We start from the raw sequence: 24,932 nt of genomic DNA, 5'->3' as shown, positions 1-24,932 counted from the left end.
ATGGTAATTGTATTCATTGAATTTTCTAGACACTTTGGAGTTGGCCAAGGATGCTAAGTAATTATGTTTCAGTTAATAAAACGCACAGCGCATTACATGCAACCTCTAGGAAGGTAATTTCCAAACCCTTTAAACTTGTTCAACTTTAAAAAAATTGAAAGCAGGAGGCAAATTTATTCTGGGATGAATATTAAATTTAGCGATTAAGGCTAATAGTTAAAATGTAATAATTGAAAATTTTGTCAAAAGTTTTAAATGTTCTAGTGGCGCCAAATTACTCATTAATGAAAGGGATTTTCTGCTGCAGAATACGAATCAATAGTCTTACTCGAATAAATTTTCAAAATGAAATTATTTCAAAATCTTAATATTTAACATTTGAAAAGTGTAACCAACATTGCTTTGCTAGGGCTCGAAGCGTTATATTAAAATTGAAATCTATTCGATTATTTTAATAATTTTATTCTAATAGAAAAAATATCGCGTACTTGGTATTTTTTAAATCATTACACTGTACTTTTTGAAGAACAATAAATTCTATTTAGCATGATGTTACGTATATTTTGAAATAAAAGTTATATTTTTAAGTTTGAAGCACTTGAATTGCTTCTTTTTTATTTCTATGGCAAAAGAACATCTAGGAACACTTTAATGGTTTTTCCATAATTATTTGTCAAATTAAAAAAAACTGTCACAACTGTCTTGACCTTCATTGACCTTCATTGAAACGATAAATAAAATGATTATCAGCAGAAGCATTCATCAAAACCTATTATGCTTTTTCTTGATGCCATCTAGACTTACATATTAGAACTTTCCCAATTTTATGTTGGATTAACATGTACAAAACAAACATAGTTTATTGGTTGTTTTGATGCTCCAACAAAAACAGTTCGTTATGAACCAATGTAAGGTTAAAAATATAGTTACTTCTTGATGGTATAGTCAAAAGAGTCCATCACCTCAAGTTCGAAATCGGTTTAGTAAAAGAAAAAAAAGTTTTGCTCCTTTTCGGAATCTAGGTTAACATTTTTTGATGTTAGCATTGTTTTTAATGTAAATCTTAAAAACATTTAAGAAAAAGGTGCTTCTTTCAAATTTTTCCTGAATTCATATTTTTAATTTTATGAATTAAGTTAATATGTCATATATATTTTTAAATAGTTACTGTGATTTACAAATATTTATGCAATCAAATAGCTATTTTTCTTTCGCTAAGTTTATATAAACTATTTATACATAAGCAATTTTTATATCATAATACTTTTATGATTATGATAATTAATATATTAGTTTTAACTAACGCTACACATTTTAAAACTTACAGAAATATTCAATATTTTCAATTGTCATTACATATTTAATTTGCACGGTATTAGTAATTAGAAATTTTTCAACTTTATAAAATTAATTTTATATTCATTTATATTTAAAATGCATTACTTTTAAAAAATAAACTCAAGATTAAGGAGATATTCAATTGAGTAAAGTAGAAACTAGTTTTTGGCGTAGATTTTATTTGAAAACCTTATTCAAAATAGAGTTTAATAGTTCATTTACTTTTGAGCTAAAAAATTGTTTACGACTTAGGAAAAAAATAATATCTTAAGTACTGCTAAAGTAATTATTTAAATTGAGTTTTACGAGATAAAAAATAAAGCACGAGAAAAATATTTATAAATCTCTCTTAACAAAATCATGCTCCATTAATTCTGTTATTTTTTTCCTCTTAGTTGACGTTCTTGAACGCTTTATAAAAATCAAACAATTGCGAGTGAGGCGAACAATTCCATTGTTGGATATTTAATCATGTTTGTTAATGTAATGTTTTGAGAGGAATTTTTTTAATCATCTGTTTATCTTGTGTATATTCTTGTTAGTTGTGGAATTGTGTGATAATGCTTTATTCTCAAAAAACATAATAGTTATAGGAAAGCAAAGATTGTTTTTCTTAGTTTTTCACTTAAACAATAGCTTTATTTAAGGAAGTTTTTAATCCGATAAAGTACACGAGAATACGTTTTATGGTAAATAAATCTGTCACAAAACAGAAAGTTTTTTTTAAATAAAAGTAAAAGAAAAATACTTACCAACTTTGCCAAAGGAAGTTTAATTTTTCCTTTAGGAAGGGTAATTCCATATTAGTAGACGATTATTTTAATTTAGTTTTATGCAGATTTCTTAAAGTACTAATTATATGGAATTAAATTTGAACACTATGTATTTAAACTTATATGATTTCCAAAGACTTGGAGTTCAAATTTTAATTAAATACTTCTTAAAAAGTATAAGTTTCATAAATATATTTTTAAATAAAAACAACTCATTGAACTGGGATAAAATACTAACTGAATATTGTTATTATAAAAAAATATAATAATGGATAAATATAATATTTATCAACTATGTTTGAAACAGTTACAAAAACAACAAGGATCCTAAAAAAAGAATTTACTAATTATGTTTACTTAAAATTACAAAAATAAAATATACGGAGTAATATCTATGTATAATTTTTTTAATTCTAAGAAAATGCTTTTATGACTATATATTTTTCAATACAAAATTTAAATAGTGCTACTCAGAATCGTTAAATATTATTGAATAGTACGCTAGCGAAAAAGGCTTCTCAAAGTTGAGCGAAATTTCGTCAAAATAGATCCAAGACAAAAAAAAAGTGGTCAAATTTAGAAAAAAACAAACAATGTGTGTAAAATTGAAACTGTATGTATTCATTTTTTAGTCTTAAAATTTTGAACTTTAGTGCATAGTCTTAAAATTTATGTGGAGGAAGAAATGTGTGCAAGAGTTATTGCTAGATTCTTTAGTCGAAAACACTTTTAGTCCTCCATAATTAATTGACGGTCCCTCAAACCTCTAAAAACTTGCCTGACCTAAAAATTTTTAAAGTTATATATAATCATCTAAGTATTTATGAGAAATTTTTGGGGAATTTCTGAAATTGTGAAATGATAAGCTGTTAAGAGCTGTTGCCATGATAAGCTGCTAAAAGCTTATCACGCTTCACCTTTCCAGCGTGAAATTTATTATTTTACAATAACGAATCGGTATTTACTTAACTGAAATCTGCACGTGTTGTGCGAAAAATGAAAAAGCAACATTTAGTACATTGAAAGTAACAATTTAATTTTAACACAAAACTGAAATTCCAACTTGATGAAATTGAGTTATAGTTACTTGGGCTCATTGACCCCTGATCCAGTGATTTTTGAGAAACTGACCAATTTGCTACACGTTTTTCCAACAGTTTATAGACTCAACATTTACAGGATGAGAATATGTTACTTATAGGTATGGCTTTTAATGTGCACTTCATTTTCTCAATATTTTAAAAAAAATGCTCTTTGGACTATTTTTATCTGAGCTATTAATAATTTTATCTGAGCGACGAAGAAATAATTCTTTATCAAGCATTAATTAGATTTCATGTATTCAGATTTTCCAAACTTTCAGATTATTTAGATAACTACTTTCACTAATCTTTTCGTTTTATTATTTATAGTTATATATGCTTCTCTGAACATGTAGATGCTGTTCGTTTTTGCTGTTGTTCTTACTTATTCATTTTTAAATAACTACGTGATGTAAAATGAACGGAAATTTGATTGAAATTGTGTTCCTGTGAATTTTTTAATGACAAAAACTGTCGCTGCTATGTTTATAATAATAAATAAAAAACAAATAACTTCAAAAGTATTGATTTTTTATTTAATTTAAATTACTTTTGCATAATACAATAAATTTTTTAGGATCAAAAAATAGACTCATTGAAGTTTTGTATGTTGTTTTGAATTTCGCTCATTTAAATTAAAAGAATAAAAAAAATCATAACTATCCTTACAAAAGAATCTGTTTAGAAATAAATCTGCTTAAACTTTTTTAAAGTTTAGCTTTATGTTAAAAAATGTGATTCCTTAAACTATTTTTCATATGCGCTGAACTAATGGCACTTGAAATATTATTATTATTTTTATTTCCAATGGCAATGCAAATAACAGACAAATAGTTGTACACAAAACTAGTAAAAACACAGTATAAAATATTACAAAACAGAATTGCCAGATGTCTTTGCTTTAAAAGTTCTCTGTCCTGCCTATAAAGCACCGTTTCAGAATGTTCTTGAAAAACTGCAAATTGACGGAGGTAATGTCTATTCATAGGGTCATACAGAGGGGTCAGGAAGGATTTTATAGATTCGAATTCAATCTAGGTGTTATTCCAGACAGTCATGTCCAGTTAGTACACGGAACTATGCTACAGCATGCCGTCGTAAACTGCGAGGGGAGTTTTCTTTATCCTTCCAAAGTTTTTATTTTATTCTGTCTCGAATTTGTGATTCCAAATGCATATTTATTGTTTGCTTGATATCTAGCTTTACAGAATGGAATGATAGTGGAGAGGATCGCATTTAAAAAAGTCTCGAACCCCTTTTTGTGAGACAACCAGCCTGCTTGTTCTCAAAAATGCAACAGTGGCTAAGTATCCGCTGAAGTACGATGAAATGATCGCAAATGATTCCGAATCTTGGGAATGTCTTTTGGTGACGGTGGCTTAATTAAACTAATCACTTGAATTGTGGCTTAGGACACGCAAAATACGACTACTTGATCACATATGTCTTCAAAAATCAGTAAGTCTTTAAGAGTCTGTAAATATTGAAAAATTATGAGCATTTTTTCTATATAAACGAAACGACGAATTAAGAGAGGTTTAATTAAAGAAGTTGAAATTTGATAAGTTTACTACCAAAGAATATCTAAGGACAATGAGAGAAAATGATTGAAAACAACAAACAAACTTGAATATCTTTTTTAACTATGATCTATTTTTGGAGCATTAATGCTTGTCAGTTTTTCTTTTAATTTTGAAGGGAGGATACGATTGCTTTAGCTGCGTTCCAGTACACGTCTTGAGTTTGAATAGAATGGTATAAAGTTAGAATCTCAAGATGTTATAAAATATCTATTTTGAGAATGCATTACCAGTTTACAATTTTGGTTTAACTTAGAAAGAGCATTTATTGGCAAAATATTGCACATATTCTCATGGAGTATTTTATAAAGTCTATGAACAGGAGCAAAATTCTTGAATCCAGGATATTTTTGAAAAATTGTATCCAGCTATTCCAATTATTTTGGCTCATTGAATTTCACTCAATAGTTCTAATTCTTAAAAGGTTTTCTTTTTTTTAATATATATTTATAATGTATATCATAATTAGATTTTTAATTTCCTTAGATCTAATATTAATTTTAAAAGCAATAACCCGTCCTCCTCAGACATGCAGATTGGAATAACAAACTCTAAAAATGCTTACTTATATTTTTCCTGTCAATTAAATCTCTTGGTTAGTCAATCTCTGACTGAAAATTCTCTAAATCTTCCGATTCTGACTCAGAAAAAGTTTCTAAGACGGCTTCTTGTATTGTTATGTATTTCTTAGATATGGTTATTAGAGAATTTGTAAATGAAACAAGTAAAAGAAAAAAAGCCGGATAGTTCGGTAACAAAAAATATATCTTCAAAATAATGTGAATCACAATAATCAAGTAAGAAAACCTACAAATAGCAAGAATCTACTCAATGCTATTGCTAAAAATATACTGATAGCCACCTTTGATGTGATATTTCAACTATATCATCGTAACAATAAGCATCAAAAAAGTATAACACCGCAAGTCATCAACTTATCGAAAAGAAATTCATTCTCAATAATTAGATAATAAATGACTACATACCTTCTGATAATGAATGACTACATACCATGTATAAATTTTAAGAATGGCAATATCCTCCGCCGCAATCACTGCAACTAGCCACCTGCAAATTCAACAAAAGTTGAACCTAGTCACATTCATCCTTCTTTTTTAATTTTAATATCATTATTTTTTCTGGATAAATATTATAATAGCAATTGAGCGAAATACACACAACATCAATAAGCCAAACCAAAACTAAAGACAGAACTTTTTAAACGCCAATGTTTGGAACAGTTGGTTCTGAATTAATATGTTAAGCTTAAAATTTTAAAATGAGATTTTGATGTTGATGCCTAGCAGGCAGTTGACTATTATCCTTTAAAAAGTTCGTAAATATTTCAGTTGTCTTATAAAATTTGGATTTTGGATAAACTATATTGCAAGGGAAAAATTTAACAAACTATATGGAATTTAAAAAAAAAAATCATAAAATAAATAATTTAGGAAATGGAATCGAACTAAAAGCAATAAATACTCCATAATGTAAATTTTAAAATGCATGTTAAAAATATTTTTCGGACTTTAATTACTCTCATAAATTTAAATTCAAAGTCTATGTTCCTTTATTGGAACATTTGCAGGTAAAGAGTTAAAATTTAATATTTATGTTTTTAATACAATTTAACTTCAAAAAACGTCCAATAAAAAACATTTATTTTGTGATTATTACAGTTTTAATAATATAGTTTTATTACTTAAGTACAATATATCTGACAAAAAGTTACGAGATGTATTTCAAAGATAATTTAGAAATCATAGAATATAAAAGATATATCATTTTCTGCAATATTAAAAATTAAAAGCTTATCTAAGGGTAAACAACGTTTGATATCGTTTATGATTGAATTAACCTTTTTCAGAATTAAAATGCATTTTTACCGACGACTGAACAGATTATAATTCTTTTGTTTTGGAAGACTATCAGAAGCACATCTTTAGAAAATGTCTTTTTCTTCCACAGATTTGATCATTTAGATAGAATTAATTCGAAAGAACTCCATTGAGTGAATCTATTGTTTGCTAAGCCTTAACTTAACACAAGTATAAAAGCTAATGAAGACACTTTTGCTTAAAGGGTTGATATTAATTCGGAATAAAAATGAGATTTAAAAATTTGAATAGCGAACAAAAGGCTTAGTGTCAATCCCATGGCTTTATTTAACTTGCTCGGAAGCACCAGGCTCTAAATTAAAACTTTATGTACTTTAGAATGTAGTTAATGATTATAATTAATTCCTTTATTAGAATTAATAATGACGAATTATAGTCTTAAGTAAATGATTAATTTAAAAAAAACTTAGTTTTTATGGGCATTTATTTCTTCATTATGCGCAAAACTAGTTTAATTATGTCCTTCTAACTAGTTTAATTGTGTAAGTATTTCTCATAGAATTAGCTTCATAGTGTGCTTTAATTTTATTTCTTTGAAATTCTTATTATTTCATAACATTTGAACAAAGTGCTTCATTTTGTATTTAGTTCAGATTTAGCAGCTTAGTTCAGTTCGTATTTAGCCTGAAATGGAAATAAAACTTCATTTAGTTTAAAACTTCAGCAAGAAGTGTACCAAAATTATGCAGCAAAGTTGCTTATGACAGCAACAAGTGCAGCATAATATATCTCTTACCCATATGCTTGTTAGAGTGATTGTACTTATTAAATGTATAAACTATCTTTTTCATGTCAAAATAATCAATGCTTTAAACATGGAAGTTTTCTTATCTAATTTTAATTGTTAATTTATACTTATTTTAAATTTAAAAAAATATATTTTACTCGTGTTTAATTTTTTTTTCTGTTTCGACAACAACCGTTCAAAACGAAATCGACACTGGAGTTTACTCAATATAATAATTATGGGAAGAGCTTTGCATGATCAAAATAAATCTAACAATAAAATAGAAATGGAACTATAAAATCAAAGTCATATACTCGACTTTTTTTCTTTCTTGCTACGATCCCGTTTTTTACCATTCAAATTACAGAAAAAATAGAACTGGAACTACAAGGCTGTAAAAAATTTTGCACAGAGATGTGAATTTTGTAAAGAGAATGAACAAATATGTCTAAACTAACGTCACGGCACTTGGCTGGCCACTGGAAAATCGTCAATGATCAATTTCTGTTGCAACCAGTAGGGATACGTTTATATTGGGCAGCGAATACGAATTGTCGAGGGAGATACGTTTATTTATGGGAAGAGAATACGAATTGTTAAATGGGGATAGGTTTATATTGGGATAGGCATACGAAGTGTTCACGAAATGTTCGATGGGAATAGTGTAATCTGAAATTGATTGAATGATAGGGGAACACTGATCTAGTTCAGCCTCTGACTGGACATCTCTATACTGTATAATGCAATTTTTTGAAATCTCTGCAGTTGTTCTTTTTTAAACTAGTTTACTATTCCACATTTGTTACAATTTTCATCCAATAAATTAGTAAGTATTATAAAAATAAATTCCAGAATTTTGGAAACAACTACGAAAACAACAATTCTTCCAAATAATTTCTCGATGATGACTAGGCTCTAAATTGGAAATCTGTTAAAACTAAAGAAAAATATAATATCGGATTTCCTTTAGTAGTATATTATTTTCTGAAATTAATTGTTCAAATAAAGCTCAGTATTCTGCAAAAATTCACTTTCTTGCATTCTTTTCACTAATTTTGAAGCTTGAATATCAGACAAACTGTATAATTGGATTGTTTTCAACAAATTGCTTAAAAAATGGCTTGTATTCAGTTCTTTTGTGAAAAATTCTTTCCCTATCAGCGGAGCTTAAGAGGGAGAAAATACCTTTAATCTTCCCTTTCATTTGTATACTTTTTCTTCCCCATTAAAAGGAAACAAGAGATTGGGGATTAGTTTTGGAAGAGGCTAAGAATTTTCCTTAAAGCTGCAGAGCTATTACAGTTACTTTAAAATAACGATACTATCTCTTCTATTGTAAAGGTCTAAGTCTTAAGTGAATAATTTTGCATTAATTTTGCTTAAACAGATTGTTAACACAGATTAGCATTATCTCTGGAATTAAACAAAGGTTTTGTTTTAGTTATTTACGCTTTTGATGTTTGGTTTAGAATTTAAGATTTATCAATAAATTTAAAGCTTTCGCAAAAATAAAATATCTATAAGTATTGTCTGTAAAATACGAAATCCAGCAAGTATTTTTTTCCAATCAAGTTTACAAAAATTATTTGAAACATATGTAAAACCCCAATTCACTAATTTTCTTTTAATATATAAAGCACTACTTACGATTCTTTCATAGTTCTAGGAATTGTTTTTATTCTCTGAAGTTAAAATTTTCCATGTATTTCACTGTTACACAGTATTTGATTTAAAGTACTAGTAGAAGAAAAAGCATATTTTTTATATTTCACTATTGGCTAATAAAAATTTGAAAAAACTGAGAATTAGGTAGAGATTTTGATGATTTTCATCCAGTTGGTATCGCCAAATTGGTGATTTTTAAAAATGCTTAATAACTTTTGAAATATTTGTCCGTTTCAAAGCCAGATAAGTCTTCTGGTAATGGTCCAGTAATGATGTATATAGTTTAAAATCACCACTTTGTTTCGAGTCTAAGGCTCTTAAACTGTGACAATTTTTTTTTTTGGTGACAGATCCTCGAAAAACCATGATAAGGGAATGAAAATCAAACTGAAGAACGAGGCATTAAATAATTAATAAACAAAAAGGAACAATTTTCAAATTCAGGTTTTAAGTCAAATACCATATGCTCATGGTGGACATACACTCAAAACTGTTTTGTAAGCCTGAATCTTTCTTTCGCTATTTTTATTTTTTTCATTCGGACCTTAAGGCCTTTTTTCAAATAATAGATACGAAAGATTATTTTTTCATGTTCTTTGATGTTACCAAAGGAAAAAAATCACAAGGTTATCTTGAAGAAATTAAGGAAATATCATATTAATTAATTGAGGCTCTTTTAATGAGAGTTTCGAAATGTTTTAAAATTACATAATCAGCAGGGAGTCATCGGCATTCACATAAAAATTTATCATATACTATGCACCCACATATTATATTCATTCAAAATACATATATACCTTGAACAAAAATATAACTTACATAGTTAAGTTTTTCAATATTTACATTAAAAACATTACATTAATTTTGGGGGGTTTGTATGAAAGTATTTAAATTCAATAATTAAAAGTGATTTTATAAAACTTAATTAAAAATTCCGAAAAGCGTAAGTCTTAAGACAAAGACTGAAGCTTCTGTTAAACAAGTTTAAGTTCTCGTAGATTTTCTACAGCTAATTAGAAACCGGATTATGAGCTCAATATTAAGAGTTTGTGAGAAAGCTTTGAAGATCGTCACGTATTTACTTCACAATTAGAGGAAATGCAGGTCTTGATGCGATTACCAAATAATGCTCACCATTAAGCACAATACATCAATCAATATAGTGGCAACAAAATGCTTTAAAAGCTTAGAGTGAGAATTCCTTGAACTAACTAACTCTGCATTATTATCTGTAAAAGCATTAAATAATTAGTTATCCTTTGGCGTATGCTTAGCTTTTATAAATGTCATGACGCGTATGCGTATCGTAATTGCATTAATAATATTAATTTCTTGAGCGAGATAATTAAGAATTTGTAATCAGTATATAAAAATATTTTAATTTGAATAGCTTATTTATGATAAGTTAACGCTACACTAGTTATCCACATCCGAATTGTTTACGTTATATACTAAATTATTAAATTGCATTGCAAAAAAAGAAGTCAGTTTACGATGCAACGCATAGCAGGTTAATAAATAAATTACATCGTGTTGTGGAAAATATCATAAATGGGTCACGACATTTCAGTTTTCTCACTTTTTACAAATATTTTACAAAATAACTAAAACAATCGCATATTGAAATAAAATTGCAAATGATTGTTTTTAATTATGTGCACTAAATTCTAATGTTCTCTTTTGGAAATTTTTTTGTTATGATTATTTACTCAAATCATATTTATTGTAGATTATCTTTTCTTCAAAGTATAAATCTTAAGACAAATACGAATAAAAATATTTAATAAAATAAAAAAAAGTCGACATACTTCGAGCATTCTAACAGAAAGTTTATTTCAAGGTGTTAAGACCGACAATAATTGTTGTTGATTTAAAGTTGAAGACACAGTTGCTGTTCAATTTTATTCTACTTATTTTATTTAACCTCCATAGTAACAAAAATAACTTTGGCGGGAAATGTTCATTATTTGAGCGTCCATTTTTATAATCATTTAAAAAGTTACATGAAGGCCATTTTGTGTTGCTCTTAAATGTTATACAGCTAACATACAGCTTGCCTTTAATACACATTATAGTCCTTGCTGTGGTCAATTTATAGGATGTAAATTGTATTTTTGTACATGGATTTGAGTTCAAATTTACATTAAAACTGAAACAATCCTTTCATTTTCTATGCGATTAAAGTAAAGTTCAGGCAACAAGAGAAAAAAAAAACATTAATAAAATTCTGAATTTGATAAAAGCATTATTCTTCATTTTATAAAGTTTAAAATTTTCAGATAAGACACACAATCAGAAAAAGTAATAAATATTCTTACAATATATATTACACACTAATCTATAATCTGTAATACTATAATTGGGTATAATATAAAAAAAACACAACTACTTCCACTTCGAAAATTTTAGTAGGAATAACATTTACTATCGTGCAATGCTAAATGAATGGAAGATAGTGGTTGTTGTTTAATATTTTACATGCGTTAATTAAATTTGATTTGAAAACATTGATTTTTTTAAAAATATGGATTCTATAGAATGTTGTCTGTTAAGATTAATTGGTTTGATGCCTCATGCTGTCAGAAGAGAAAAAAAAACTTTTAATTTAATTAATAAACTGAGTTTTAAATATGTTTACTAAAAACATTAACTTACTTAGATGAAACAACAAAATCAATCATTACAAAACGAACTTTTCTTTATAATACAGTATAATCTGGCGAGCAGCTATTTAAAAGATCGAACACTTCGTTTGTTTATTGGTGGCTTGAANTCAAGCATTCTAACAGAAAGTTTATTTCAAGGTGTTAAGACCGACAATAATTGTTGTTGATTTAAAGTTGAAGACACAGTTGCTGTTCAATTTTACTCTACTTATTTTATTTAACCTCCATCGTAACAAAAGTAATTTTGGCGGGAAATGTTCTTCATTTGAGCGTCCATTTTTATGATTATTTAAAGAATTACATGAAAGCCGTTTTGTGTTGCTCTTAAATGTTATACAGCTAACATACAGCTTGCCTTTAATACACATTATAGTCCTTGCTGTGGTCAATTTATAGGATGGAAATTGTATTTTTGTACATGGATTTGAGTTCAAATTTACATTTTCCCTGAAGCAATCCTTTCATTTTCTATGCGATTAAAGATAAAGTTCAGTTAACAAACGAAAAAAAAACATTCATAAAATTCTGAATTTGATTAAAAGCATTGTTTTTCATTTTAGAAAGTTTAAAGTTTTCAGATAAGACGCACAATCAGAAAAAATATTAAATATTCATACAAAATATATATTACACACCAATCTATAATCTGTAATACTATAATTGTAAAGCATCGGTATTGCAGCTTTTCTTCATATACAAAACTTTTAATTTTGACAATTTATCAATTCTTAGTTCTATTTCGTTATTTTTGATAAGAATTTTGAGGTTTGATAAGTGGTTTTGAAGAAACACAAACTCTTAAAGTTTTGACAAAATCGCATCCTCACTCTTGCGTCTAGTTAGTGACCTTTTAGAGTTCCTAAGTACTTCTTATCTCATTTTTAAATTGTTTGTATTGTATAGCAAGATGGCACAGAGGCTAGTTATCTCGCTTTACAAGCAGAGTTCCAGGGTTGGATTCTTGGCTATCTCAATCATTTGAGATATTTATTTGACAGAGCAATCACAATTATTTTATTTTATGATATTTTTACCTTATAAATTATGTTAAGTAGTAGGTAAAGTTAATCCTTCTACTTTTGAAGAAATTTTGATGCATATACAGTAATTACCCAAATTTAATGAAATTTTTACTCGGAGTAAGTTTTCTCAAAAACGAGGAAATGTTAGTGAATTTTCTGTATCTGTACTGTAAAAAAAATTCTGTTAAATTTGCGGGAAAAAACTGTCAGCTGGTGTGCCAATATAAAATTGTTTAATTCATAAAAAATACTGTTAGTTAAAAACTGACATATGTTTCTTAAGCAGATAAGTATTGTCATTCTAACAAAAAAATTCCATTATTTTAACAAACAAACTCTACAAAATAACTACGTCAGCATTGCGGTTGGAGCGAACCGAGAACATCTTCTGTACGCTGCGAACCTGAGTTACTTCTTAGGTAGGTGAGTGCTCTGTCTCTAAAGCTACCACATCACTATTGGTTCAGTATGACGAAAAATTTTAAACTGTTTTTCTAGTAAAAATCTTATATAAGGAAATAATATTTAAGTGTAAAAACGTTTAAGCTATAGCGCGGCTCACCCGCGTCAAATTGTTCAGCAACTTAACTTACCAAAAATTTATATCTAAAAAATAAAATAATCAGGTAGAGTATCAATTTAACAATAAAGTCGAATCACAGTTAAATTCCTTCAATGTTCAGAACCATAAAATAATTGCTAAAAAAATTAGAGTAAGAGTAGAAAATAATCGCAAAATGATTTAAAAGAAAGATAAAATTATCTTACAGTTAGCAAAACTGCATGGCAAAAACTAGAATTTGACATGACAGTTTTAATCCGTTTATGATTAGGGTAAAAAACAGAGCGAAACCGAACGGCTTTAAACAGTAAAAATCTGTAAAAAGAATGGATGATACGATTATCTTGTATTGAGTAGTCAATCTAAAATAATGCATAAAATACTTGTTACAAAAATTTTAGCGACACAACGATATTAAAAAAAAATTATTTTACTTTATAAAATTATAAAAAAGTGAATATTTAGCTAATTAGCAATTTTTATACAAAGCACTTAATTTTTACATTTAGATTAGCTTGAATTATACTTATCCAAAATTCTTTAACAAAAATAATTAATATTCGTGAACAAGTTATGATAATTAAAGCAACTGCGCAGGAATAATTGTAACGCAAAATGAAATATGATCCAAAAAATGAGTGCAATCAGCAACGATATTGGTATAATGAACAGCAACAGGGCTAAAAAGTGTAGAGTGTGTTGTTCTTTTTTAATTAAGCATCCGTTTAACAGCGGGTGCTCAATCATACTAAATCAGTCCTCTTTTGTTCTTTGCCTGCTAATGAGATAATCCTTACTGAAAGGAGTTGTTACACATAATGAAAAAAAGAAGAAACATAATATCCAGCTGAAATGAGAAAACATGTGTTACTCATCGATTATGTTTCAGTGATAAAACTGTCATTTATAGTTTGTTAAGTTTAGTTTTGTTGAAATAAATATTGATGTTTATAACAAAGTGATAAGAAGGAGTTATAAATCAAACGAATTGTTAAGAAAAATTTAATTTATAATTAATGGTGCTTTCTAGTTTTTGCTCTCGAATTTTAATTTGGTTTTTGTCTCATGCAACTAAAGTTATTCCAAAATCTTTATTTGTTCGAAGCAATTGTCAAATTTTCAATTCATGATAAGTTTTAAATAGGAAAGTTTTTAATAAAAAATGACTTTTCGATTTGTTTATGTATGCTAAATCTGTTAAATATGTCTATTTAGTATCAAGTCTATTAAGTATGTCAAATCAACTCTTTAAGCAATTCAGAATTAGTGCAAGATTTTTAGAAAAGAAATTGTTAAACGATATTTGAGCAAATTTTTTAAAAAAAAGTCACCTTTAGACAAGGGGTCTCTAAAAAAATCTGTAACTGCATAAATATTTCTCAAGAAATGTGAATTGAAACTACGACCATGTGCGTGCAAAAAAAAGATCAATAAGAAGAGGAAACTACAAGAAACTAGAAGAGATTCTTAAATAAAGTTAATGAACCTAATAATAGCAAAATACATAGGACATAAAGAACAAACAGCGCCACGTGAACAGAATATAAATATTATAATTAATGATGCTTTTTAGTTTTTGCTCTCGAATTTTACTTTAAATTTTATAAAATACATTTAAAGTTATTAGAAAATACATATTATTTTCGAGCCAAACATCAAAATTTAAATTTTTGATAAGTTTTAAATAATAAAAAAGATGCATACATATTTTTCCTTTTTTTATGTTTGGAATCTATTAAGTATTTCGAATCAGCTCTAAAAAATCAGAGTCAGTTGAAAAATTTTTTAAAAGAAAGTGCTAAACGATGTTTGCATGATTTTTTTTTCTGTAGCTGCAAAAATCTGTAAATGGAAAAAGATTTCACAAGCTGTGTGAATTGAAACTACGACCCTATGCATGCGGAAAAAAAAGACCTATAAGAAAAGAAAACTACAGGAAAGTAGAAGACATACGTAAATAAAGATAATGAACCTGAAAGGAACACAAATAGTACCACGTGAACAAAATATTAATATTATAATTTATGACGCTTTCTTGTTTTTGTTTTTGAATTTCAATTTGGTTTTCATGAAATACTTTTGAATTTAATCCAAAATGTATATTTTTAGGGTCAAATGTCTAATTTTCTTCTAGATTGAAAAGTGTTAGCTTTAAAATTCATATTAATGAGAAACATTAAATCCATAAGCAGAATATGATATTCTATAGTAGGTATTTCTTGAATCGAATGGAATTGGCAAAACTTTTACTTTGGAAATAATGCTTAACTAATACTTTGGAAAGAGAGATTAGTTTTACATGTTTATACACAGAGCTAATAGGTATACCAGAATATTGTCACTCTGAAAGGTATACCAGAATATTGTCAAAATACAACCAGAATATTGTCCAGCTTACCGTGTTTCTGGCTCTATAGGAATACCAAAAAACTCGGCATAAAATGCTTTATTTCGGTTTAATTTATTTTTCTTTTTGCAGGTTTTACTAAATGTGTGTTAATATGAAAAGTTAATTTGAAGAGCAGAATTTCCAGCAAATCGTTACCGTATAAACAAAAACAATTATCAAATGCTTGGTTTAAATACCGCATATTTTGATTTAACCTGAATTGTGGTTTTTATTGCTAGAAATATCGCAGCACATTACGGTAATTTCACCAGGATATTTTTCGCCCTGTAGAATTGAATGTAAAGCGCTCTTGAAACGAATAAAAAAACTGCAAGAATATTTCGGAAAGTGTATTTTAAAATATGTAAGGAGTAATTTGAAATTCATGTGAAATAATTTTTATAATTTATGCGTCTATGTGATGTTGTTATGTGCCATATGACTTATTTACAGTAATTATAAAGCAACAAATTATCTAATTTTATTCTAAATTTTAAATTATTAATTTCGTGATTCATATTAATTAAAGATAGTAAGCTAATATACAGAGTATGATGCCCTATTACTAGTGTCATGGAACATTTGCTGAAATTTTCTGATATATCTTGTAAAGTGACATTTCTTTTAATGGATAAAAACGTAATATATTCTTATATATAAATGTAAAACATATAAATATAAAAGCATACGAACTATTATAGTATTTCTTCTTCAAATGTTTTAAAAAAATATTTCCTTAATTTTGAAAAAAAAGTGCAATTTAATAATTCTACAACGTTCCATAAAACTAAAAAGCTTCATTGGATAGAATTAATATTTTATTTCTTTCGAATCTAATATTTCTTGGAAATATTAATCTCTAAAAAACTTGATTCAGAATTTTCGTTTGATAGTCGTATAACTTTTATTTTTCGCAGTGTTTTTCAACTTACATCTCAACTTCAAGATATCTTCTTTTTAGTTGCTTTAAAAATACACTTACAATAAGCTACTTCAAAACTGAGCACTTCAGAAGATTACTTATAGCACTTCTGATACCAGGAGCTAGTACAAACATTTCTTGATATTGAAGGAACACGAGTTTTTGGTTATTTTTCGTTTTTTCCTGGACACTTCGCGAATCTTCTCCAATATTGTTCCCTCTCCTTCAATTTTTTTCAGACTTTTATGTTAAACTATAACCATTTTTTCTCTTTTATTGAATCATATTTTTTGCAATATTTAAAGGCCATTCTCTTATAAAATATTATGAAAAACTGCACCATCACTGTTAAAATAAACCAAAAATCATTTGTTAATAAGTTCTTTAGATATATGAAATATTAAGAACAATATTTGTAAAGCAGACAGGAAATTATAATGAAAAAAGCCTACAATTTAGTTTCTTCTATGTTTCATTCTTAGCCTTAAGGGGGGACAACACAGTAAAATTTTCAAAAAAAAAATGTTACTTAAATAAAATAAAATAATACGCTTTTTGATAGTTCAACGTTTAAAGTTTACTCTACCGAAATATTGAATAAGTTTTCGTGAAAATGGAAACATTGGAGTATAATATGTCGAGCGCAGCGTGACTTAATACCCGATGCAACATGTATACACAGGAAAACTTGTGCGTTTTGTTATGACAATATAGTTATGACAATGACAATATAAAATCGAGAGGGGGCCGGGATAGCCTGGTCGGTAGGGCGCTGGGCCCATATCCAAGAGGTCGTGGGTTCGATCCTCGCCGGCCGAAGACTCCCCGTGTAGTAAATGGTGACTGATGCACGTTAAATCTGTCGAGTCTCAAAGTCCTCCATGTTCCCACAACAAATCAATACCTCTGGGGGTACTGATCCAGGAGTTTCCTTGTCTTCTGGATTAGTTCAAAATTACAAGGCTACGGAGTTGAACGTTAGTAGTCGTAAACCCATGAAGTTGGGTCGGCTGTTCAACGACGGTTATAAAATAAAATATAAAATCGAGAGCAGCGATGGCTCAGGAGATAGAGCATTCGCCTTCCAATGAGGTGAACCGGGTTCGAATCCCCAACGATGGCTGGTCGAAACGAATCCGCATCCGGCTTGCATCGACTACAGTGCTGACGTAAAATATCCTCAGTGGTAGACGGATCATGGGTTAGAGTCCCCTTGTCGTCAGGCTAAACGCAGGGAGGTTCTCGTGGTCTTCCTCTCCGTGTTACGCAAATGCGAGTTAGCTCCATCAAGAAGTCCTTCACGAAGTCAAATTTCTTCCAACACTCGATCCATGAGTTCCCTTGTCTTCTGGATTGGTCTCTAAATTACAAGGCTACAGAGTTGAACATTAGTAGTCGTAAACCCAAAAAATTAGGACGGCTGTTCAACGACGGTTATAAAATAAAGTATAAAATCAACAAAATTAGCTAGTATTTAATTGCATTTAGTATATATAAAGACTAAATGAATGCAATCAAGAACAAAAATGCAACTAATAACTTAAAAAAAGCAATTGAAATATCAACTTAATGTTCAAACAATTCCTTATTCTTTTTTAAGTAGTTTATTTAATGTACTTAGTTGTTTCCACTGAACCATTTTTAAGCTGGACTAGACATTATTTCTCAGCAATAGAAAGGTGCTTCTGTTTTATAAATTCCCCCCAAAAAACGAAACTTCAAATAACATATTTGAAGTGCCTGGAAGCAATATGAATTGTCTCATAATTCCTGAAACTACCCGAATCTGGAGATTTGGATGTTCTAGAATCCGATATCGAAATGGGAGCTATGCATCACTCGAAATTGTTCTAAGAGAGAAGAAAGACTGTTTCTTGCAGGAAGAGAGCTTTAAAAAGGCACCATCTCCCAATAAAACATGTCAAGGATGTAGAAACATATCATCACTTTCAAAACTATCTTTTCTTCAACACCAGGGTGTGACGTAGGTGGAGATTTCGGCACAAGAAGAAAAATGCCCCTGGCTCTATAGCAAGCCAAAATGAAAGTATTGGTTTCGGAAAGCTGGTTTATTCCATGTTACCGAAATTACTTTTTTGTTAAAGTTTCAAATTTTTATCAGCGTTAAATTATTCTTCAATTGCTTATTCATTGTGATAGATTATTCAAGAGAAGTTTTGAATTGTTTATTACTTTAAGTATGCATCTTTGCTGTTTTGGCAAACAGTTTACTGAGAGTGGGATAAATAATTGATGAGAAATGAAATCCATGAAATGATCAATAGATTTAAATTATAGATCCAAACTTTCTGACTTCAGTTTCAAAATTGGAAAAAGACGTTTATAATAACTAACACCCACTCCTTTTCAAAAGTCTGTTTATAGACGAGTTTTTTAGCTGTTGAACACGGGTACTAAGAAGAGTAGAGCTGAAAATTGTTTTTAACCAATTCAGCGTTAGTTTCATTTTTTTTTAAAAAAAGAAACTAAAATTGTTCCTTCTACCAAAGAAGTATTTTCGGTTCAGTTTACGAAAGTGAGAAACTCTGATCGTAGCGCTTTAACACTAGAATATGTGACCAGACATAACTGTAAAAAATTCTGGATCAATTTTCGGTAAAAAGTATCGGCGCTTTGAGACTTTGAGCACATAAAATCCATTGTTAACTTAAAATTTGACGCAATAATAATTATTTATTTCTAGTAAATTATTGATTTTATAATGAGTACTAAACTAAACTAAGCTTAGTGGCGCGACAGCCCATGGAGGGCCAAGGCCTACTGTGCCTTTCTCAGTTTTCTTAACCTTGAGCTCTGCGGTGCAGGAGCAGATGCTCCTGCCAGGTGGTCAACCGAACGCAGAACCACCAGTGTTTAGTTCCTATGCATGCTTGGTACTCATTTATTGATCCACTGAAGGGATGAAAGACTGAGTCAACCTTGCCCGGCCCGAGGATCGAACCAGGGACCTGTGACACGACAGCGTGAAGCGCTACCACTCAGCCACCGGGCGTCTACAGTGAATACTACAGTATAAAAATTGCGGAATATCAGATTTTTTGTTCCGTAAATTTTTACTGTAAAAGCGGATTTTATTGAAAAAAGTAACAACACTTTTGGAGCAGGTACTTTTTGTCATAACTTGATCCGGAATTTCTTATAGTGCACTCCGTTCGTAAAGCTGTATCAGCTATAAGATCTGGTTTAGAACAAATTTGTATATCTAAAGTTTATATAGTCATCGAAATTAGGATCGAATTATCTTCTCTCCGCTATCTTGGAATTTCTAAGAGGTAAAGGGGTAAAAACTGGAGCACTGTTTATAAGACAAATTATTTATTGCTTCTTATAAATTTTCACTTTTAATCAATTGTAACCGAAGCTATGTCAGTATGATTAATATTTTTGAGGTATAATGAATTTTATGTATACTTTTTTTTAACAAACAAACAGAAACGTTATTGGGAATAAAAACAAACACATAAATACAAAGAATATATATTCGTCAGCAAGAGGAGAATCCTGTCCAGGCGACGGAGAAAGGTAATACAATAAGATTAAAATAGAAATTTAAAAAAAGAAAGAAAAAAAATACTATATTGTTGAACACAACACTGTAATAATAAAGAAAAAAATGCATGAAACTATATAAGAAATAACAAAGGTGACATAAGAAATTCATTTGGCACACGATTGGTATAAAAAATCAAATGCTTCCTTTAAAGTGTAAAATAGAGATCTAAATCGTCGATGTTTATTACAAATTGAAATAAAGCCCGCTTAAAAGAAGAATATATTTGGATATTTTGGAACTGAAATGGTAATTTATTATATAATTTAAGTACTAAGTAAAAAAAACTGTTTTCGTGAAATTTCCTAGCCTAGAATAAATATAGTCTTTTATAGTCTATAAGTCTTTGTGGAGCTGTCGTGCCACAGGTCCTTGGTTTGATCCTCACGCCGGGCAAGGATGACTCAGCCTTTCATTCTTTCAGTGAGTCGATAAAATGGAGTACAAAGCATGCTTGGGAATTAAACACTAGGCTGCGCACGCAACCGGAACATCTGTTCATGCAGCCCAGAGCTCAAAGGTGAAGCAAACTGAAATGGGCACAGTAGGCTTTGGCCCTCTATGGGCTGTCGCGTCACTGGGAAAGAAAAGTCTTTTATCTACTTATATATAGAGCCTTTGCATAAGTATATTTAAGTTATACTTTTTAAAATGAATTACTATGTCATTTTCAATTAGACGGAGAGAAACATTAAACTATCAGCTATAAATAACTGTTATCTCTCGCAATAGTTATGGAGATAATATTATAGAGATACATAATGATAGAGCCTTTTAGGGCTGTCTGAATTTATATACATTTTATACACCTCTCTACCTCAAGCTAATTAAATAAAGAACAAGAACACGTGGTTTTAGTTTACTAAAAACATCTTAAGGCAGATGCTGAAAATTTAAGTTACTTTTCCAGGTTCATTTTATATTGCACCAAACCATTAACTGTTATTTAAAAAAAATGTAATGGTTGAATACAAAAACGTTAATAAATAAATAAAAATTAACGAGAAACTACGTTTGTTATAAATTAAGTCTTAGAATAACCTTTGTTTTTAATGATGTATTTATCTCTATCTATTTCAATAATAGTTGCCGAAGTATTCTTGTATTGTTAATGACTTTCTTCACAAAACAAGACGGCATTTTTATCACCATTGCAATTCTTTAGCAAATGCAATTCATCAGACCAGTGAATGGAATTAAGAAAACATTTTATCACAAAGGATTACATTTCGTTTACAATACAGTAAATGTTAAATGCAATCAGTGACCGAAACTGTTCTTTTTTGCGCAATTGTTTTCTTCTTCCCGTAAACGCGAATATTCACTAAGGGATGGAGTTTATACTTAACTGAGCGGTAAGAGCAGACGACAATCAATGAAGTGGACGCGTTTGTACTTAATCAGTTCATTATCGTCTGCTTTCGAATCAGTTGTTGAGAACAAAAGACGATGAGACGCCATTTTGCAATTAACGATTTTAGTTCTATGTTAAAGGGTGATTGAAAAGACCTTTTGTAATGGGATTATAATTAAATGACAGGCAGTAACAAGATTCATTCAGACAACAATTTCCGATTAATCAACTTTGTCATCTTCGAACACAAGACAATGGATTTTGTATTAGTTTTTCTTGAGGATCAAAAATGAAGGAAATTATGCCTCGCAAAATATTTTCCTCGCGACTGACGCTACACTTTCTTTTAAGTTAGTGAAAACCGTCGTTGATTGTGTCAAAGAAAATTTAAATGAAGATCTATTGATTGTAAGAAGAAAAAAAAGAAATATTCAGATAAGTGTAGTAGCATTTTTAATAGAAATATAATGTATTATAATATTTATTTTTAAATAACATTTTATCGATAACAAGAATAATATGTATGGCAAATAACTATTCAAAAGTGATACGCTTTGCCATATTTGTTTCGATTTTAGCGTGACTGACACCCCATTTTCTTTTAAATTAGTGAAAAATGATGTTAATTGTGTCAAATAAAATTTAAGCTAGAACTATTGATTTTAGAAAGTGTGTTAAATATTATATGTTTTTTTTAATCATTTTTTGTGTGGGAATGTTATAAGATATTATAAGAGCCATATTTAAATAACATGTTATGGAAAAATATTAATTAATATCTGTGAAAAATAAATGTTCCAAAGTCCTGTGTCCTATTTCCAAGGACTGTGTCCTATTTTTTTTCCAATTTTGATTCAACTGACGTTACAATTTCTTTTAAGTTTGCTGAAACTCGTGTTGATTGCGTCAAATAAAATTTTAACAAGAAATATTGATTTTTTACGGAACGAAGGAAATATTTTGATGAGTCTTTTACCATTTGTTGTAGAAATATAATCAGTTGTTATAACATCTACATTTGAATAATATGCCATAGATAACACAAAGATAATCCGCAGCAAATAAATGTCCCGAAGAAAAGGGCTTTGGCAAAAATTTTATTATTATTTATTTTTTTTTTCGTAAATTCTCATTCTAGACTTTTTTGTATCCGTAGATGAATATTATATAAGCGTAAGACATACATGTGGCGGCAATAACAATTGTTTCTTTTGAAAGGAAATCATTAACTAACACTAACGGAGCGCTTCTGGGATGTTACAGAGGCAAATATTCCAAACTTTCCTAGTCACAGTGGACTATCAATTTCCCAAGTTACAGTCGAATACCAATTATTAGAAGATGTTTGGTGATGTTGTAAATTTAGAGAGTAAGCAATCTACAATTTAGTGCATATGTCATATTAGTACTTACTACTGTTCATTTTCTTTTTTTGGTGTGTTACATGATATGTTCAATTGTGAATAGATAAAAGAAAAAATTATATCGATAAAATAATTTAGGTCATAATTGTAAGCAGTATACTTGTCGAAATTTATTCTTACATGCGAAGCTTATAACAATTAATTACATTTAACTTACGAACATAAAATTAAAAACAAGAAGAAAATAGAAGTTGAAATACTTACATAAAACAGTAATTTACTTCGGTTGTTTAAAAAATTAAACTTAGTCTCTATTAACTCTCAGCATCTAAAGTGAAAAGCATCCAAACTTTTAACAGAATTAAAATCAAACAAATAAACGCACGATTAAAAAGAGTCTCATAAATTCAATTAAAATAATAAAGAAAAGGATCGACTTTTCATTCAACTAATAGTTCAGCGTACCACTGCAGAGAGGCGCTATATACTTTAGAGCAAAATACGTTGCCATTTTCTTATGCTAATCTAATGATAGCCATATATCAGCTTTTATCTAACGGTCTAGTAACAAGTGGCCATTTTGAGAATAAATTCACTTTTAAACCTTAAAATTTCTAGTCGTTAAGCCTTAAAATTTCTCGTTGCCATTTTCTTATGTTAATCAAATGATAGCCTTATATCAGCTTTATCTAACGGTCTAGTAACAAGTGGCCATTTTGAGAATAAATTCACTTTTAAGCCTTAAAATTTCTAGTTATAAATGGGATACCTGCAAGTGACGTATTGTGGGTATCTCGATCGGATATTTGGTTGAAATGTGGCATTTGTTTTTGTTAGTAACTGTTCTTTCCATTCGATTTCGAGTAAGCCAAGCTTCTCAAATATCAATTCTCTTAATTCGCTCATTCTATATTCTTACACAAATATTCTTTCACAAAGATTTCAATTATATTCACTATCCATTTCTTACTGAACAAAAAGATGCACGAAGTCATGTAGCACATAAACAAACTAATTATGCATCGAAGTTAAGTATCAATTTTCTTAAGTGACACATTGTGCGAGACGGTGCTTAGTTAATTAACTTCACGTTATTCTAACTTGGCTGAAATTAAACGCGCCATTTTACTCCGAATCGATCGGCTTTCGCTGACGTCATACGTTACGTGTGGGTATCTGTGATCTTGAAGTGCAAGTACTTAATTTACGAGGAATTCCTAAATTTTGTTTAAACGAGCTAACGTAAATTTTATTTAGTAAAAATATTATTTTAAAGTTAGCTGAATATATAATTGTAATAAATATTAAATACTCTTCGGCTACAAGTGATTATGAACTTGATTTAAAATATCTGATACACAAATTTTTAACCATACCTAATGTACCAAATAAGAAGTGGCCATCGTGAAAATAAATTCACATTTAAGAGTAGCAATTTCAACTTGAAGATTCAATATTCACCATTCTTATATTATGTTTAAGCTTTCAGGCTCAGAAAGCAGATCTTCTTTTGATTAAAACATTCTTCTGACGGAAGTTGAGCGAAATTTCTCGTGTATTTGCAGAAGTCTTGGTCATAAATTAAAGTATTCCTTATTTCTTTTCGGAGTCATTCATTCCTTTTCAACGAAGTAGAAGGTGAATAATTATCTCTGTCTCCTTCCCTGTTTTAAAATTTAAATATCCTCGCTTTCTTTTACTGGATTAATGCATATCAAAAAGGGTGGGAGAAGCGAATAAAATGAAGAATATAATATCACACTACATCAACCTCTTATTGCCGTTGTTATAAGGTATTTCTGGAACACTTCTTTAGTTTTTTCGTCTCGTCTAAAAAATTATTGAAAATTGTAAAAAATAACTATTGAATAATTCTTATAACATTGCCTCAAACTTTATTAAATTGTATTCCTTGTCTTATATTTCATAAATAAGAGGAGCTCCAAAATTCACGGGAGATTTGAATTTCGTGCCATTAGCACAGTAAAATTTTGCTTCCGGAAAAAGATGACATAATGA

At 29.1% G+C, this 24,932-nt stretch overlaps 1 long non-coding RNA gene across 1 annotated transcript; it reads right to left on the bottom strand.

Moving 5' to 3' along the window:
* Positions 1-3,890: 3,890 nt before the first annotated feature.
* LOC107449128 (uncharacterized) lies at positions 3,891-23,322 on the bottom strand. The gene is made up of 3 exons (XR_001584739.3): positions 23,178-23,322; positions 5,760-5,841; positions 3,891-4,667 (listed from the first exon to the last, which is right to left on the bottom strand). It is a non-coding gene; the product is annotated as an uncharacterized lncRNA (long non-coding RNA).
* Between the last annotated feature and the right edge of the window lie 1,610 nt (positions 23,323-24,932).

This window comes from Parasteatoda tepidariorum, chromosome 5 (genome assembly GCF_043381705.1).
Source record: "Parasteatoda tepidariorum isolate YZ-2023 chromosome 5, CAS_Ptep_4.0, whole genome shotgun sequence".
NCBI lineage: Eukaryota > Metazoa > Arthropoda > Arachnida > Araneae > Theridiidae > Parasteatoda > Parasteatoda tepidariorum.
The sequence above is the reverse complement of the archived record's forward strand: the minus strand, read 5'-3'. Positions and strand labels throughout refer to the sequence as shown.